This window comes from Panthera onca, chromosome C1 (assembly GCF_046562875.1).
Source record: "Panthera onca isolate mPanOnc1 chromosome C1, mPanOnc1 haplotype 2, whole genome shotgun sequence".
Taxonomy (NCBI): Eukaryota; Metazoa; Chordata; class Mammalia; order Carnivora; family Felidae; genus Panthera; species Panthera onca.
In genome coordinates this window covers 14427395-14446935 of record NC_138346.1, presented here as the reverse complement: position 1 = coordinate 14446935, position 19541 = coordinate 14427395, and positions in this window count along the sequence as shown.

Below are 19541 nucleotides of genomic sequence, written 5' to 3'. Positions count from 1 at the left end.
AGCTGGGAACTGGAGTCATCTGGAGGTTCACTCATTCACATGCCTGGCGGTAGACGCTGGCAAGATGGGGCTTTCTCAAAACATGATGGTCTCCAAGGACAAGCATCTGGAGAGAGAGAGAGAGAGAGAGAGAGAGAGAGAGAGAATGTCTGAGTCAGCCCCAGGCTAAAGCATTTTATGACTGAGCTTTGGAAGACTATACATGAAGGCTCTATCTTGGGATTTCTCTCCCAAGAAATCCCTGTTAGACTCCCTTACAGGACAGATCTATCCATTAATAGGGCTTAAATGTCATATTGCTGCGGATGGCTCCAAGACTTATTCCAGTTCCAAAGCATTATCCTAAGCTTTGACATTTCCCCTTGGGCCTCTGATAGGCTTTTCAAATGTGCCAAGTTCAAAAACATACCTCTTGATTTCCCCTATCTTCCTCTAGCCCTCCCCATGTTAGTCAATAACTTCATCAAGGTAAAATCCTAAGAATCATCCTTGTATTTTCCATTTTCTTCAATTCTCCTCCCTCAGTCCTTTAGCAACTTCGGTTGGTTCCACCTGCAAAATACACCTCAAACTCATTGACTTTTCGCCTGTTCAATAATCACCTCAGTCCAAAACTCTTAACACCTTTTCCCCGGACTGCTGCTCTTTTTTTTTTTTTTTTTTTAAATAATTTCCTTTTTTTAAGTTTTTTTTAATGTTTATTTATTTTTGAGCAAGAGAGAGAAAGACAGAGCATGAGCAGGGGAGGGGCAGAGAGAAAGAGAGAGAGAGGGAGACACAGAATCGGAAGTAGGCTCCAGGCTCTGAGCTGTCAGCACAGAGCCCAACGTGGGGCTCGAACTCATCAACTGCGAGATCATGACCCGACCCGAAGTCAGACGCTCAACCGACTGAGCCACCCAGGCACCCCACTAAATAGCCTCTTATAGACAGCAACAGGCACAATGGCTCCTGTAGACATTTAACTCTTTCATACTATTTAGTCACTATTCCTGCAAATGTCATCTAAGAGAACACCTGGGACAGTGTGGAGCTAAAGCTTTCATCCTGGGTACACGAGTGGCTTCCGTCTTGCAATGACTCTCTAATGACAGTCAATGGCTCCCTATTATACTTGTCTCAAAGGAGTTGTCTTGTACTCTTAGTATTAGTAATGAATATTAACCTTGTCTGGAAAAATATGACAGAATGAAAGCCTCTGCATCTTTTTCTCTGTTGAGCTAACAAGAGTCTTCAAGATGCACAGATCTTAATGAAGTATAGTCCTAGGGGTTACTAATTTACTAAAAATATGTACTGAGTGTCTATCCTGTGCCAGGCTTTGTGCTAGCTGCTGAAGAAACAGGCAAATAAAACGGAGTGTCTGATAAAGAAGGCGACAAGAGAAAGCATACATAAAATAGATCAGGAGATGATAAACGCCGCGGAGGAAAATGAAGCAGGGTGAAGAAAAGGGAAAGGATGGACAAGTTGAAGGTCCCCTGTGCTGTTTTCTATCTGCTGGCCAAGGAAGACATCCCTTTGAGACGGTATTTGAGTAGAGAACTGAATGATGTAAAGGGACAGCCATGTGGGTATTTGAGGAAAAGTCTTCTAGGCCAAGAGAAGAGTAGGTTCAAGGACCTTGAGGCTCATGTGTGTTTGGCATTTTCAAGGAATCTGAAGGGAGGCCAGTCCAGGGAGGGTGGTAGGCTGGAGAGGTAGAGCATGTCATTGATGGCTTACTGGGCAGCATGTGTGATAAGCCCAAGAGAATTTTGGTGGAGAAAGGGCAGTCTTGTCTGAAGCATCTGCCAAAGGTAGCGAGGACATGTGATGGGAAACAAAGCAAGCTCCGGGGGAGTGAGTGTGTGGTGCTGGTTTCCCTTACAGACCCCAACATCTAGTCAATATATGCAAAGCACCTCATAAAATGCCTGCGCGTAGCAGTTACCCAATAAATGCTCGTTGTTATTGTTTCTAGCAAATTTGGCCTTAATCAAAAAGGTTCAAGTCCTAAGTCTAGCACCTACCGGCTTGTCTGTGTGACCCCTGACCAATCACCTAACTTCTCTGGACCTTCCTTATGCTGTGTTACTGCGCTGATGAACGGATTGATCGAGAAGATTCAGGGGAAATGCTTAGCACGAAGTTTATCACGTATTAAGGGCTTAGTAAGTGTTGCTTAGTATCATTATAAGGGAATTTCTAAGCCCCTCCACTTGTTGTCAGAGCGTGGAGAGGAGAAACACAGTCAATACTGTTTGATGCATGTTTCTAGCCTCTCTTCCCCATGGCTGTCTTCTGTGCTTGGTTCACATCTCTGTTCACCTGGCCCCACCAGTCTGCACACCCTCTCCCAGCTTTACATATCTCCCATCACAGTGACCAACATATGACCTACTCCATGTTTACTTCATCACTGTCTTTCTCCCCCGGATAGAATGTAAGCTCCGTGAGGGCAGAGATTTTTTTTTTCTCTAGTTCATTGATGTCTCTCTAGTGCCAAGAACAATGACTGGTATGTAGCGAACTCACGATTAACGTTTGTTGAATAAATTAATGAAAAAGAAAATTCAGGGGAGTTCTTCAGCCGCCAGCAAGAATGAACGGGTCCCACCCCAAATCACATGCCTCCCTATTGGAATTCAGAGCGTTGAACTTGGTAACATCGAGGATTGATCCTTTGCCTTACTATCATGAACATTCAGGAACTGCATCCCGGATTTTAAGCCTAACCCTTTGGAGAGCTCCAGAAGTTAGACCAATTTATTTTCCGAGGAACAAGCAGCCAGCCCTGTTTCAACTAAGGCCCCGGGAGTCCACTGGGACCTCACCCTGCCGGCCACTCAGCAAACTGAGATCAGGTAGCCGAGTTCTGTAAATGTCTTCCATTAATAACTGCCAACCAGCCTTTCCTCGACTGGCTTGGCTTGTCACTTAAGTCACATATTTCGACTTGTAATTTCTCCAAAGGGCCATTTCGGACATTTTACTTCTCCTGAAATTATAGTGATTGTATATTTCAGGCTATTTGCAGCTCTGTCCTATCCATGGGAGAATGGGCGTAGAAAGATGGAAAAGACAGAGGATTTCCTTGGGCCACTTTTGGTTTAATCAGGATGAACTTCGCAAAGAACATCTGGCTCATTTCCCCAGAGCCAAGACAGACTTACGGAGCCTGTTCCACAAAACAGCGATTGCATTTTATTTGCCATCCCAGTATTTTCCTGGGAAAACATGTCCTGGGATTAATTTTGTGTTGGGTTGCAGGTTGGACTTACATCTCCATATATACTTCCCGGGGGTAAGGATTTCAGGCAGCAGGTGGCAAAGAGCAGCTCTACCAATTATCATGGTAAAAAACTGTCACATTGGAGATGGGAGGGGTTTGGGGTTATTCTGGTTTAACTAAGATACGTAGTGTTGCCCAGCTGCTCAGCTCTGTTTTTTTCTAAGGCTTAAAAGTCAATCATCGAGAGTCAAATATGGAAATTATCACTGTTTGCAAAATGTCTCTGTGAAAGAAATCTTACCTTCTATTTCCTCCCGAAATTAAAAGGATGACCTTATTTCCACTCACACCTTGTCAGAGTACGAAAACCCAGCGGAGTCTTCACTCCAGAGGGATGGCTCTTTGTGCCAGGGGCCACCCTAGGAAAGCTGCGTTGGAGGGACGCTGGGCTGGCAAATTGTTGCAGAACACCAGAATATTCTGCTCCCTTCCTCCAGGCAGGCAGGGTTTTGGGGGATGAGATCAGCTTTCGTGAATAGAGATCTAATTTAAATAACGGCAGGTTTAAATAATAGCGAATTCATTAGCTCCGGGCTAGACCCAGGCTGCTAGCGACTGTAGGGGTGAGGTTTGCATTTATAAGGAGGCCGGGGGTGGGGGGTAGGGTAGGGGTCATTGCCACTAAAAGAAATGTCACTCACCTCGGGATAGGAAATGTGGGCATCCCTTGGGGCGAAAGAGGAGACAGGGCTTCCTCTGTTCTCTCATTAGCTCAGGGAAAGAGGTCATGGGGTGGGGTAATGGTCTTGATCCGAGAAACAGCCAGACATGTTGGAGATGTACCTTGGGGAAAATGGCAGTGAATGGGTGTGTAAGTTTTCAAAAGTTATGTATGTAAAACACCACAGTGCTGGCCCAGGCCCAAGGTGGTAGGGAGGGAGCCTAGAATAGAAGAGCCTAGAGATGAAGAAGAGACTTGCTCTGGAACCTCTCTCCAGAGAAGTGATCAGTGAGGTTAACCCCCCTACCCCCGCCCCCCCACAAGAGCACCATCACTGAGCAGGGTGTCTCCTTTCCCGGTCCCTGAGGGTAAAAGCCTAAGGGCAAAGAATATTTGGGAGAATTCGCTTATATTAGGTTGACAGGCAGTACATAATAAAAGGATTCAGTTTGCCAGGAAGGTGTGTGTGTGTGTGTGTGTGTGTGACAGAGAAAAGGTGATCGAGACGCAGCCTTGGGGCGGCTGAGATCTACCGCCCTTCCTGGCACTCTGGAAAAGGTGAAGTCACCTTCGGAGAATCCCAAACATTGATGAGGTTCTTCCCACGTGGGAAGGAAACTGCTCTGGTTCTCCCCGAGCTGAAACCGAGGTTAGTACCCTGCAGCTGATACCGTGTCTTCTATGTTGTTCTAAATTCAATTCAGAGCGATTCAGCCCATGCCACAAGTACTATTATGTGGACTTCCTTGCACTAAATCTATGTTTATGGGAACATAAAATACATGTTGTTCCTGTTGTCAGATTTTATTATCGACGATGATTTCTAATACGTGCCCATCAGCCACCCTTTTAATCACTGTCGGTCGTTCTTTTCTACTGCAGCCAGATTTACAACAGTGATGATGGTTTTCAAATAAGGCCCTTCCTCTGCTCAACTGTATTTAGGGCTAATTAAGAGTAAATAACTATTCCCAGCAAGCAAGGCAGTATCCAAGCAAATCTTTGACAAATGCAGCCTTCCCCTTAGAGAACCATATTCTCATCTGTTGCCAGTAAATATTTCCATTACGACCATAAGAAACTCCCTTCCCTCCCTGCACCCCCCCCACCCCCAACATTGAGAATGTCATGCTGCTTTGATACAAGTAGAGACAAATAAATACCAGTCAAGGCCAGGAAGGAAAACACAAGAAGCATTTAATTAAGAAAAAAACCCGATATAATTCCCTGTTTCTTTCAGTGGATTCCAGTTCCATTTGGTTGCTGTCTTCAGCTGTATGAAGCAAATAAATGCAATCACGGGCTCTCAGCTCCACTCAAGTCTGACATTTCCCCTAAACCCTCCACCCCCGACTCCTACACCCTCTGTGATGCAACACAATTCATTCACTATAATTTGAAGGTTACAGTCAATTGTTCCAAGACGAGAACTCAGACTGGATCGGATCAGACTTCCTGTGTTATGAGGGTTCATCTTCGGAAGCATCTTCCAGAAGCTCTATTGCAGGGTATTGCCTGTAGGACTTTCCTCTCCCATTCTGCTTTCAGCGGGCCTTCTAATTTCCCCTTTCATTTAAAGAGGAGCGTTGCTGTTACTTTGCAAATTATAGATTTTAATATCTCTTGTACTTTCACTTCCCACTGAAATCTGACGGTTGTCTTTATGAATTTCTTCTAACTGAAAGAAGTTAAAATGAAATGTCTTCCGAGCCCAGGGAAGGAGAAAGAAGTGTATTGAAAGATACATAAGCTGGACTGGGTGTGGAAAGTAAACACTGAGCTATTCACATGGGAATACAAGAAATAGATTTCTTTCTACTTATTCCAATGTATAGAAATATACGAAAATTCTATTATAAAATATAGAGTTGAAACAAATTACCGTAACGAAGAAACAAACAGGGGTATAGTTTTTAAAAATATAAATACGCTTAAATAGGAAACTCTTTTTTTTTTTAAGTTTATTTTTGAGAGAGAGAGAGAGAGAGAGAGAGAATCCCATCGCGGGGCTCGAGCTCGTTAACTATGAGATCATGACCTGAGCCAAAATCAAGAGTCAGGCACTTCATCCAGCATCACCCAGGCGCCCCAGATACTAAACTCTCAGATGCATTTAACAAAGAAGGGTTGAATGTCAGCAGTATCATGCACTGTTCAGTCCTTCTTACTAATTTCTCCCAGCTATGCTTTCTGAACTCTAGTTTTTGTTGATCCTCCAAGGGGACTAGAAACACTAAAAATCTTCAACGTTGTTTTTATTTAATCCACTTAAACATTATAGGCAGACCCCGGTTTACCGATTGCTTGTTGGCACCAAAGTACTAAGTTTTGCTCTATATTGACTGTAACAACTGCGTTCATTTATCCCGTCCACAACTGCTTGTTGAGCACCTACAACATGTCAGGTGCGGTTCTAGGGGCTGAGGACACAGGGGTAAAAAAAGATGAATACAGCCCCTGAGTCTGAAGGAATTACATTCCAAAAAGCTGGATATTCAATAACAAGTGGTTACACATATTTCAGGAGTGAGACATGTTGTGAATAAGAGGACAGATATCAGATGGGGCCAGCTATTTTAGAAAGAGTCGTCAGGGGAGGCCTCCCTGAGGAGGTGACTGTTGAACAAAGACTATACTGTGCAAGGAGGAGGGGAGTAGGAGCGGAATTGGAAAGATAAGTGTGGCCAGCCTTGTAGGCCATGGCAAGGACTTAAAATTCTAGTCTGAGGCAGACTGGAAGCATTAGTACGATCTGGTTTACATTTTACACAGATCTCTCTGGCTACACGGAGAACTGACTTTTGGGTAAAGTTGTCAGATGAGACACAGGAGGCCCAGTTAAATTTTTTTTTTTTAAAGTGAGCTGTAGCCCCACATGGGACTCAAACTTACAACCTCGAGGTCAAGAGTCGCATACTCTAATGACTGCACCAGCCTGGCACCCCGTGCCCAATTAAACTTAAATCTCAGATAAACAACAAATAATTCTGGCATCAATATGTCCCAAATATTGCATGGGACATACTTATACCAAAAAGATTACTGTGAGGCCAGAACCCCTGATATAAAACGCTATCACTAACCTTCCTGAGAGTTAATTCTCACCTGGGTCACTCTTTTGTTTTCCTGTCCCCTTTGACTTCCACTTTCCAAGCAAACTCCCCGGACCCGTTGCTCCTGGATTTCTAGCCTGGCTCGGAAGCCAATGGCAATGAGTGAGGAGCAGGAAGGAAAAGGCAAGGGGCCTTTGGCCAATGGCTCCTTTCTGGTCTCTCTCTGACCAGCCCCTGCCCATTTGCCCAATGCCGTGGGCTTCTTACCAATGACCGTCCTCCCTGAACCCATTTCAGAACATGCTAAAATCTCAAGGTATTGACACTATTTTTTTATCCCTAAGGCAATGCCACTGGAAGCTTGTGAGGACACACACACACACACACACACACACACTAATTAGACAGCCAGCCATTATTTCCTAAACACTGCTCTAAGCGTGCTTGAGTACACCTAAGCCTTGACTGTCTCTCCCCATGATGGTGAACTCTGAGAACAAGGTGAGCCTCTACCCAACAGCAATATGCTTTGACCAATGAGGTGGTCACAAACACTTGCCAACAATGGGTCATCCCGGAGAAACAAAATGGAGACCTAATTATGAAAATAATTATGGAGACCTAATTGTGGACAGCCAAAGAACTAGAGCTGGTTTTCTAGAGTGATATATTCACGTGCTAGGGCTGCCATAACAAAATACCACAGACCGGGTGGTTTAAACAACAGAAATCTATTTCCTTGACGTTCCGGAGGCTGGAGGTCCAAGGTGTCTGCAAGGCCGGTTTCTCCTGAGGTCTCTCTCCCGGGCTTGCCGATGGCTGCCTTCTTGCTGTGTCCTCACATGGCCTTTCCTCATTGTACACACATCCCTGATGCCTCTCTATGTGTCCAAGTTTCCTCTTCTTCTAAAGATACCAGTCATATTGGATTAGGGGTCACCCTCCGGGACTCATTTTCCCTTAATCTCCCCCTTGAAAGGCCCTGTCTCCAAATAGAGTCACATTCTGAGATACTGGGACTTCCATGTACAAATTTTGGAGGGATGCAACGCAGCCTCTAACAAGTGAGGAGACAGTGGCAGTCGAAGTCATCATCAACTGAAGGACTGAAGGACCAACGTGGGTTCCCCAAACAGTGGAATAGTGGGGCCCTGCTGGTGGCAGTCAGGGTGAGAAACACATGAATGGAACGCAGGGACAGACGGTTAACTGGGTCCAGCATCTCTCCAACCCGCAATGTGAAATATCAGCCCTCTCATTATATGAGCAGTTGCTGTTTTTTTCCTAACTGGGAGTAAATTAGACCATAAGGAATATGGAAGGATTATGAAAGCATGTCTAACGATTTATTAAAAATTGAATTCTAAATAACCCCTGATCCTTAAAGTTTGATAATCGTCAACCACAAATTATGTTTAAAAGGTTTCAAATGTCTTTTTGACATGGCAAGGACATAATAAAACTTTTGATGATGGCTGAATAATAACACACAAAAGATTTTGGAAACCACTACCCAGAGTAGTGCTTTTCAAACCTTTCAAAAACTATGGAATCTGATGTCAAAGGAGAGTGAACCACTGGCTGGGAGAGGAGCGAGAAATGGATGGTTGTGTTTTATGACAAAAATGTATTGTAAGCTTACATTCTATGATGTATTTCTTTTTATTTTGATTTTATTTATTTTTTTAACAAAGTTGGAAATCTTTTTTTTAATTATTATTTTAGAGAGAGAGAGAGAGAGAGCACATGTGGGAGAGAGGGACAGAAAGAGAGAGAGAGAGAGAAAGAATCTTAAGCAGACTCCACACTCAGTGTGAGCCCAACGGGGGCTCCCTCCCACGGCCCTGGGATCACCACCTGAGCCAGAATCAAGAGTCGGACGCTCCACCAACTGAGCCACCCAGGAGCCCCTTTTTTTATTTTTATTTTAAAAGTAGGTTGTATTTGTCCTACTGTCCCCCAAATCCTCAAGATAATTTCACTTCCCAACAAGACACATGATGCGTGTTGGGTAGCTTTGTCTGACCCCTGGCATCACAGTTCCACACCTGGATTATTTGTGCCCCAATTTGAGAATCCAGGCCTCCAAGTCTTGATTGCCTTCTCCTAGAACATAGTTGCCCTCTGGACAAAAAGATTGACACACATCCTCATTAAGTCTCAGCCACAGGACTTGCTGCAGGCATACCAGCAGGAAATGAAGGTCTCATATCTAGTGCAGATAAAACCAGAATCTCTCCTTTTCCATCACAAGCAGCCAAACCTACACATCTCCCTGACCACTCCAGGAACTCCCACCATTTCTTTGGTGCTTAATGTATCAGTTAGCAATTGCTACACTTATGCCACATTAAAACACACACACACACACACACACACACACACACACACACACACATAAAACTTCGGTGGCATAAAATTATAAACCTTTTTTTTCACTCGTGACTCTATGAGTTGGCTGAGTAGTTCTGCTGATCTTGGTGAGGCCTCACTAGGCAGTTCTTCTTGCCTTGGCGAGGGGTCACTTACCTACGTGGCAGTCAACTGGTTGTTAGTTAATATAGGATGGTCTTGGCTGGGGTGACTGGCTTTGCTCCACATGGTTTCTCATCCGCCAGGAAGTGAGCCTAGGCTCGCTCTCATGGTGCAGGCATGGGGGAGTAGAGGTGTGCAGGACCTCATGAGGCCAGGAGGTCAGAGGTGAGGCCCCATTCTATTGATCAAAGTGAGATAAAAGGACAGGTCGGATTCAAGGGACAGGAAAATAGATCATACTTTTGATGCGGAGAGGAGCAAAGCCACATTGCAAAGGACAGAGTTTCAGGGAAGGTTGGAGAAGTGGGCATTTTCTTAATCACTTCACCATAGGAGGTGTTCCAAGTCACCATTTTTTGTAAGCAGAGTTCTAGATTCATATTATCCTTTTCTCTACTGCTTCCTTAGAGAGCTCAGGGAATGTTATGAGAACCCAGATCCAATGTTAATGGAACCCAGATGGAATACTGGCTGTGATTGATTTTAAGCCCTCTTTGGGCATCAGGTTTAGCTACTTATGTGTACTCATTGCTGGGAGAAGAAGGGAGAGTGCGGGTTTTCCCTAATAATGACTTTCCCGAAGTCCAACGGTTGACTGGTGATGGGACTGCTCTGGTAGATTGAGCCAAGTCCTTGATAAAAGTGAGGTATATTAATGGGGAATTTATTTAGACTCATGACAGTCTGGCATCTGCTGGAGCACAGATTTCAATCATGTAGAGAAAGAAAAGTCTGTCAAAAATGTGGGGGAGAAAAATTATGTAAGTCAGTAATGCTTAGATGTATATAGAAGAAAAATAAATTACAGTTTTGAAGCTAGTTCAAGAAACTTCGGTAATGATGAGCCAGATTTACAGCACATAAAACATAGTTTTTCTGTGGAAGCACATCTCATAGTTAAAAGAGAATCTACAAAAGAAGCTTAGCTCTTCATTTTGAAAGTGTATCATTATACTGCTCAGATATTCACTTCCCTTTTATCCGTGACTCAAGATGAATATTAGGGGAAGGATAAGGAGGACTCACGTAGTTTCGGGAAGGGCCATGCAAAGTGAATTTTAGAATGCAGAATGACGGGGCATTGATTGGGCACCATGACACGTACATTATCTCATCTAGTCTCCACCACAACGTTGTTGGATTGGCATTAACAGCCCCTGACTTTATAGGTGAGGAAGCTGAGGTTCACAGCGGTCAAGCAACTCACCCAAATTCACACAACTAGTGAGAGCGAGAGCCAAAATGGAACCTTAATCTGGTTTCCATTTTTTTTCTGGCTATGGACTGCTACACTACAACAGCTCACTGCCAACTTGGGAAACCTCATCTTTGTTTTTGAAAATACAAAAGTACTGACCTGGTTTTTATTCTTCAGGGTTTGTTTTTCTTTTTTCTTTTCCCCCTCAAAGGCAAAGGGAAAAGGCCTATATAACGGCACACGAATGCCTCGCTTTTTGTTCATGGTCTTCCTTGGAATGAACTTTCTCAAACTAAAGACGGAGAGACTAGTCCTCAGGGCGTAAAAACCAGCAGAGACGGTAAACAGAAACAATGCAGTGACCCCAAAGTTGACCAATTTGAAGAAGAATTTTGCTCCAGGTCAGGCTTGAGGGAGAGGGGAAGACAGCCACCCACACTAGATGTATGCCCAGGGCTCTGCTGCTGTGGGCTCCCGTGCCAGCATCCACGGTGAGGTAATTCTAGAGAACAGCAGGACTCATTCATTCCACATGCCTTCTCAGACAGTTAGGGTAAACAACTTTCAGATGCATTTCCTGTTAGCTTAAAAAATGTTTCCATAGTTGTACTAGTCAAATAGTATTTGAAAATTCCCTTTTTGTGTTTCCTCTAAAAGTACTTTCTTTTGCAAGAGGTTTGCCGGATATGATGTCATCCTAATTATTCCTTGACCAATTTTATCACCAACTATTTCAAATCTAGACAGTTTATCCAGCTTTACAAGGTGGTTAGTGTCACTCTGGGAATGTCCAAAATAGTGACTACGGGAACATTTCAATTCCGTGGCCACATCCTTCAGCTGGAGTAATGTGTAACCCTGTCTGCCTGATGAACATTTACTGTGTAGCTTGGAGACAGAACTAATTGGTTGTGGAGTCATGAGAAACATTTCTAAAGTGGCTTAAAAAATCTGCAGCTGGAAACGTGAAAGAAAATAATGAATTGACAGCTAGTTCTTACGCGGACTTCTAAGAGCAAAATGTTCAACATTGTGGCAAATGATGCCACCTTCAAAATTATCCCTTGAGTCCCTAAACAGAGTTCAGAGTTCAGTGCTTCCCATTTTCCTGGCCTGGATTTTCTCAATGATTTTCAACCAGAGGAAACAATCCTTCTGGGCTCCCCAGAGGTATGTGTAGACAGAGAAAAAGTTGAATCCAGCTTTACAGAGATCGGCCCTTCTGTTAAGATTCTTGCCTCAGTGACAAGAGAAAAGAAGACAGAAATGTTGCTATCTTGTTATTAAATCACTTGGGACAACGATAAGTCATTCTGTGAGAAGGATAAGGAAGTAGACATACGATATTGGAAGTTTCAAAGCAGAGATAGTTCCAGAACTTATTTGGAAAATGACATGTGCCATAGATAAAGTCTATTGAGAGAGAGTAGTCTCCTATCATGAGAATTTTTTCAGCCTCATGAAACTTGGCAGCTTCCATCTAAAGAAGTGGGGTAGAGGCCAGCACCTCTGGCAATAGTGGCTGGTTATTGGTGTGTATATTGAAGTCTGAGAATCTCCTTTGTTCAAAGCAAACTCTGGCTGGCCCCGCTCACCCATGGGACTCAAGCCCTCAGCAGTCCAGGGAGGTTCCAACTCATAACCCTAACAGCATGAGGATGTCTGGAGATAGTTAGGGAATGGTCTGCTGGAGACTTTGGGACCCCTCGGCCCTGAAGACCTGGGAATCCTCCTGACCTAACTCTGGACATCACGTGGCAAGATTACAAATGGCATTGGCATATCACTGACGCAGGGGAACCAGACATGAGACCTTGGCTATCTTTAAGATAAAATCAGGGCTAGCCTTCTGACTGCCAAGTGACTGTTGCTATTCGAAACAGAAGATTCCCACTTCTCTTCTGGATGTGAGGTTGATTTGGCTTCAACACCCATTTCTTCACGGATCGTCTGGATTGATGGGCTTGTCAAGTTGATCATGTGGCTTACCTGGCTGGCTAGGAGGAGGCCTTTTCCTTCCCAAGCCAGTACTCTGTCTTCTGTAACCCTTTGTTCCCTACAGATACAACTTCTCTTCTAAACCTCCCAGCTTGTGAGACTCGTCCTGTCCTCCTTCCCACTCTTGCTTCCACAGAAAAGGCATCAAGATCAACCAGGGCCTTAGAGCCACATTTCAACCCTAAATGGCCGTGGTTTGTTTTCACAATAAAGAGGAGGAATGAGTGGGCACATGCTCCTTTGGAATTTGAAAGAAATTTCCTTGCCTAGAGGGCTTATGACTTGGGCTTCAGTTCTCCCTTTCCTTCTAAATGTGCTTCTTAAGGAATAACCCAGAAAAACCCTCCTTAGTCATCAGCAATCAAACATGTGAAAACTGTGAGCTCGTCTGCACCTCCTTTCTTGTAAGGGCACAACAAACCGGAAGTCAGTTTGAGACACCTGTTGAGGAATAGTTACCCTTCCTTCAAGTTATCTTGAAGCGCTCATTTGAATGATCATCAGAGCAGAAGGGTACAGACCTTCTTGACTTGCAGTGGGGTTACATCCCAGTAAACCCATGGCGAGTTGGAAATACCATAAGTCAAAAGTGCATTTGATACACCTAACCTGCCGAACGTCATAGTTCAGTGCAGCCTGCCTTAAAAGGGCTCGGAACACTTACACTGGGGCACACCGGAGCAAAATAATCTAGCACAAAGAGCGTTTTATTAAAAAAGCATGTAATTTACTGAACACTGTACTAAAAGTGAAAAGCAGGATGGTTGTATGGGGACAGAATGCTATAAGTGGGTTGTACACCCCTGTCGTCGTGTGGCTGAATAGGAGCTGCGGCCACAGCCACTGCTCAGCATCACAAGACTATTACATGGAGAATCGCTAGCCTGCAAAAAGATCGTAATTTAAAATTTGACATACAGTTTCTACTGAATGCATATTGCTTCTGTACCATCCTAAAGTTGAAAAATCATAAGTTGAGGGGCGCCTGGGTGGCTCAGTCGGTTGGGCGTCCGACTTCTGCTCAGGTCACAATCTCGCGGTCCGTGAGTTCGAGCCCCGCGTCAGGCTCTGGGCTGATGGCTCGGAGCCTGGAGCCTGCTTCCGATTCTGTGTCTCCCTCTCTCTCTGCCCCTCCCCCGTTCATGCTCTGTCTCTCTCTGTCTCAAAAATAAATAAAACGTTAAAAAAATTGAAAGAAAAAAAAGAAAAATCATAAGTTGAACAATCATAAGCCAGGGACCAACAGGGACTGAGGGGAACACTACAAGAAACCAAAGGAAAAAAATAATAGTACGAGTATTGGGGGGGGGGGGGAGCAGAAGAAAAGAAAAAAAATTAATAATTTGAAAGCCTGAGGTTAGAGCCCATAGTTTTAAAAATTGTTTCATATTTTTATAAAATTCAGTTCACCAAAGATTCTTCTGGGGGGTTTATTGTGTGCTAGACAATCTGCTAAGTTCAGGAAATAGAAAGATGAGTAAGACCAAATCTCTCTCCTAGAAAAACTATGTTAAGCACACAGTAAACATTCAATAAATGTCAGTTCTCTTTTTTCGGCTAGGGAGAGAATTCCTGAATTAATGAATATTTATTGTGGATGGCTAAGGGTTTCTAAAAATAATGTACTGTGGCAGAGAAGGCTTGCTATCCCCCCAATACCTCCTTATCTCCTTTGACCAGGCATATTAATAGACTCCCCTTCCCAGCCCCTTTGTAAATAACCGCGACCATGTGACTAAGTTCTAGCCAATGGCAGGTGACCAGAAGAAATGAGTTGCTTCTGAGCTGAGGATCTTTAACAAGTATCTGTACCTTGTCTCTGAGCAATTTCATGACTACCTCAAGCTGTACAATAGACCGGATTTTGTCACAATGAGTGAAGGTAGACGATGAGACCCACCCTGAAGAAGGTTTTAATAGAGGGCTGGACGTGATCAAATTTGTTAGAGTAAAATTCTCCTGATGACAGGTAGGAGATGATTCGCTTCAGGGCAAGACTACAGGGCAAGAAGACTAGTTAACAGGCAATTGCAAAAATTCAGGTGAGACATGATTACGGTCTGAAAAACAATGCCTGTGGGTGTGAAGCAATTATTAAAAATTGTATCTTCAGGCCTCAGTGGCTAAACGTTATCTGAAGGCAGATGGGATTGGGAAACAGGCTCGTAGCTCAGGGACAGTCAGGAAGGAAGGTTCCAACCGCTCTTTCCACTTCTTCCTCTTGCTCCTCGTTCTCCCCATGCCTCATTATTTTCCATTTTTCAAACATCGGGATACACCCCCGAGCGCGCATACAAGGGAGTCAATGTTAGTGAAAATTCCAAATCCTATGATTGCACTCCACATCCAGACCATAGTCAAATACCACTAAAAATTATTTATAAAAATGTCTTTGGTCAGCAACTCCTTAACTAGCCATTGGAAGGAATGCCGCTAGAGAAAAAGACCAATAAATAGAAAGCACACAGAGTGAACATGCATCCGGATATTTTAGTCTAGTTTTAGGAAAAGCAGAACAGAAAAAGATAAGGAGGAAAATATTTAAACACATCGCTTTAAAAAATTTTTATAATGAAGGGAAAATGTGTGAAAAACAAATTTTAGGCCTAAGAACTGAATTTTAGGCACCAGGAAACTGCAAAGGGTTTGATGCCCTAAATCATTGCCAGGATACAGTAGAAACACATTTATATCCTTGGTCTGAATTAGGCAACTCAAATCTTTGCAATAATCCACTGGAGCAAAGCATGCTAGCATTGTCGGCCTGAAGCTCAGAAATCAAAATGATACCTCTGGACCTTGATTTTATAAATATGCTTTTCCTAGATTAAATTAAAGAGTGGTGTCTTTGCCAAAGTTCAGAAATACCGTGTTTCCCAATAAGCAGATTTAGCATCTTTCTTTTGACTCCACATTCAGCCGTACAACTGTGTTACTCCTTGAGGTATCTATTAATATTCCTAGCACTTAATATATGATTGATCTGTGATTCCTAAATTAGCTGTTCAAACTCTTAAGAAAAACTACAAGCCCCATGTATAACTCTTTAACAACATTGATTTAGGAAAGAGACAAATTATTTTGGCAGTCTGAGAGGTTCTCGCTTTGATTATAAGGAAAGGAAAAATTTTTTTAAATGCCTTTCTGTCTCAGAGTGTTCTTAGTAGACAGAAAAATAGTTTATTCTTTGAAGATAAAATGTAGAGTCAGATTCAGAAAGGAAATGTCTGCCAATTGAAACAGCAATGAGAATTAGTTACATATCCTGGAAAAATAAGATTTAGCCCAACTATGTTGATATTACTTAGTAAGATTGGACACCAGAATTGGCAAAAATATTTCTTATTCAACTATTTTATGGAAATCCTATGAAAATAATTGGAAACAGAAACGTTAAATTGCTTCACCAGAGAGAATGCACATTCCTTCTCTTCTACCCTCAACATTTTGCAAATCTATAGAAAAGTTTTGGAAAGAGACTACATTTTAAAAATCCTCAATATGTGGAACAGATATGAAAGTTAACTGTGAAGCAAGGTTTTATATAGCAAACTTTTTTCCACTGACTTTCTTCTTAAAATGGAATCGATATATTCTACTGCTTCAAAACACAAATGACTTCCAAAAGGAAATAAAAATTGAACCCAAGAATGCAACACATCTCCTCTATAGCATGAATTTAAAGTAAATTAAATTGGCTATGTTACTCCTATTAACACAAAAATAAAAATAGCACAAGCGAAAGTTATAGAAATGCAGAGCCATTGTGCAAAGGTGTGGCATTGACAAACATCCAAGGCTTACCAACATGGTCCTAATTCCCATGGATACAAGTCTGTCCCAATTCAAGTTTCTACTTTATGGCTTGTTCTAAGGCTTGCTGCCACTGACTAACCTCTATCAACTGAGATTTCATGAATTTAGTGCTCAGTGATCATTAAGTTGTTTAGGACCAGTTACTAGCACTAAGTGAATGAGCCACTGTGCAGTGATGCTTATTTACAAAAGTGCTACTTTAAGGTGTGGTCCCAAACCTTTGGGGACCAATCGTAGTGCAGAAACTCAGACCAACATCAAGGGGCATCTTGCTCAACTACAAAGGGACCCATGTGATCAAAGATGGATTGGAAATGCTTGCTAAAAGTTGCTCACCACAAGTAATTGAGAACCACTGGTCTACACTGAATTAGGAGATATAATCCTATCCCATGTGTCTGCATGTGGGGACAGGAAGATGCCAGATGAGAAGGAAAGGAATGCTTTGATCATCTCAAAGTGTATTTTTTTAAAAAACACAAAACAAAAAGGTTCCAAAGGATGATGGGAACTTCTAAAACTACGATCCACCTTCTATATTGGACCTTAGGGTCTAGTCAAAGAAAAGACACATGGCCTAATTGTCACTATGACAGCTAATTTTCAAAAATGATGACAAATAGTGAGTAGCACATGATACGAGTCAAAAAAATTACCCAAAGTCAAATCATCTGCAAATAATTATGCTAATATTTTAGAGAAAGCATTTCTAAGTTGTTTCCAGTATCATACAGTTCACTTAATATATCGTGATTATCTCTCAAAGTCAATAAATATGCTTCTCCATCAACACTGTCAATAACTGCAGAATATTCCATTTTATGAATAAGTCAAATTTTGTTTACCAATCTGCAGCTGTTGAGTATTTAGAGTATTTAGATGTATCATGTTTCCATCTTTTTGCTTTTAATCTGTTTGTATCTCTATAAAGTGTGTTTCTTGTAGACATACATATTCGATCTTCCTTTCTCACCCGTCTACAATCTCTGCCTTTCAACTGGAATACTAGACTGTTCATATTTAACATTATTATTGACATGGTTAGGTTTGATTCTACCATCCTGCCTTTGTTTTCTATTTGTCTCTCTGTGTTTTGTTTCCTTTCTCCTATTTTTCTCCCTTTTATCGTATTGAATATTTCTCATGATTTCATTCAATCTCCTTTGTTGGCTTATTACTTCTGTTTGTTGTGTTATGCCAACGGATGTTTAAGATTCATAGTTTACATACTTCACTTCTCAAGGTATACTCTGAAGTGATACCAGTTCACATATAGTGCAAAAATCTCACATTTCTCTCCTCCTGATCTTTGTACCTTTTTCGTCTATGCATTTTGCTTCTATATATGTCATAAACCTGCTTAGATAATCATAATTTTTGCTTTGAACACTTATCTTTTAAAGACAGTTCGATGATAAGAAGCATCCTTTATATTTATCCACATAATATTTCAGTGTTCTTTTGTTACCATTTCTATTGTTCTCTGGCTTGGATTCTTTTGTTTAGACCAAAATGTCCGTCTGGAATTATTTTCCTTCTGCCTAAAGGACTGAATTCAACATCTCTTGTAGTGTTTGTCAGATGGTGATCACGTCTTTCTGATTTTGTGCATCTCAAAAAGTCTTTGATTGGCCTTGGTTTTTGAAAGATAATTTCACTGGGTATAGAATTCAAGGTTGAAAGGTTTTTGGTTTTGTTTTTTTTTTCCTTTTGTTACATTAAATACAATGCACTGTCTTTTCACTTGAATTGCTTCTGGTAAGAAATCTTCCATCATCCTCTCCCCTGTGTCTTTTTGTGTTATATGTTTCTTTTCCTCCTACTGCTTTTAAAATTTGTCTTTATCATTGATTTTCAACAATATGGTTACAATGGACCTTACATTTTTCTTTATGTTATTATGCTGGAGGTTTGTTGGGCTTCTTGAATATATGGCTTATAGTTTTTATCAAACTTTTGGCTATTACTTGTCAACTATTTTTTTCTGTGTCCATTGTTCTGTTTCACAGAATCCAGTTCCATGCAGATATATCGCCACTTAATCACTGATGCTCTCTTTTCATTTTTCAAAAATATTTATTTATTTTGAGAGAGAGAGTGCACATGAGTGGAGGAGGGGAGGAGAGAGAGAGAGAAAGAGAGAGGGAGAGAGAGAGAGGGAGAGAGAGAGAGAGGGAGAGAGAGAGAATCCCAAGCAAGCTCTTCACTGCACAGAGCCCTATGTGGGGTTCCATCCCACAAACCGTGAGATCATGATCTGAGCTGAAATCAAGAGTCAGACGCTCAACTGACTAAGCCATCCAGGGACCCCTTGGTCTTTTCATATTAAGGAAATTCTTTTCTCTTTGTGTGTTTCCAGGAGTTTCCTTGGTATGTCTTCAAGTTCACCAATTGTCTCAGCTTGGCCTGCCATAACAAAACCATAGACTGATTGGCTTAAATGACAGACATTTGTTTCCCACAATTTGGAGGCTGAGAGGTTGATTTGATTCTTGCAGAGAGCCCTCTTCCTGGTTTGCAGAGGCCACTTTCTCACTGTGTCCTCACTTGGTCAAGAGGAAATGACCCCTCTCTCATCCTCTTGTTTTTTTATATATATTTATTTATTTTTGAGAGGAAGAGAGAGAGAGAGAGAGAGAGTGCACAAGTGGGGGAAGGGCAGAGAGAGAGGGGGACAGGATCCAAAGCAGCCTACCTTTCAGGCTTCCTATGCGAGGCTTGAACTCACGAACTGAACCCTGGGATCATGACTTCAGCTGACACTTAACCGACTGAGCCACCTAGGCGCCCCTCTTATCCTCTTTTTGTCAAGTCTCAAATCCCATCATGAGGGCCCCACCCCCATGCCATCACTCAACCCTAATTACCTCCCAAAGGGCCAACCAATCTCCCAAAACCCTCACATCAGGTGTTAGAGCCTCAATATAAGAATTTGGTGATGGTGGTTGTTGGTGGGGGACACAATTCAGGATATGGCACTAATCATTTTGGGGAGCAATTTCTAAT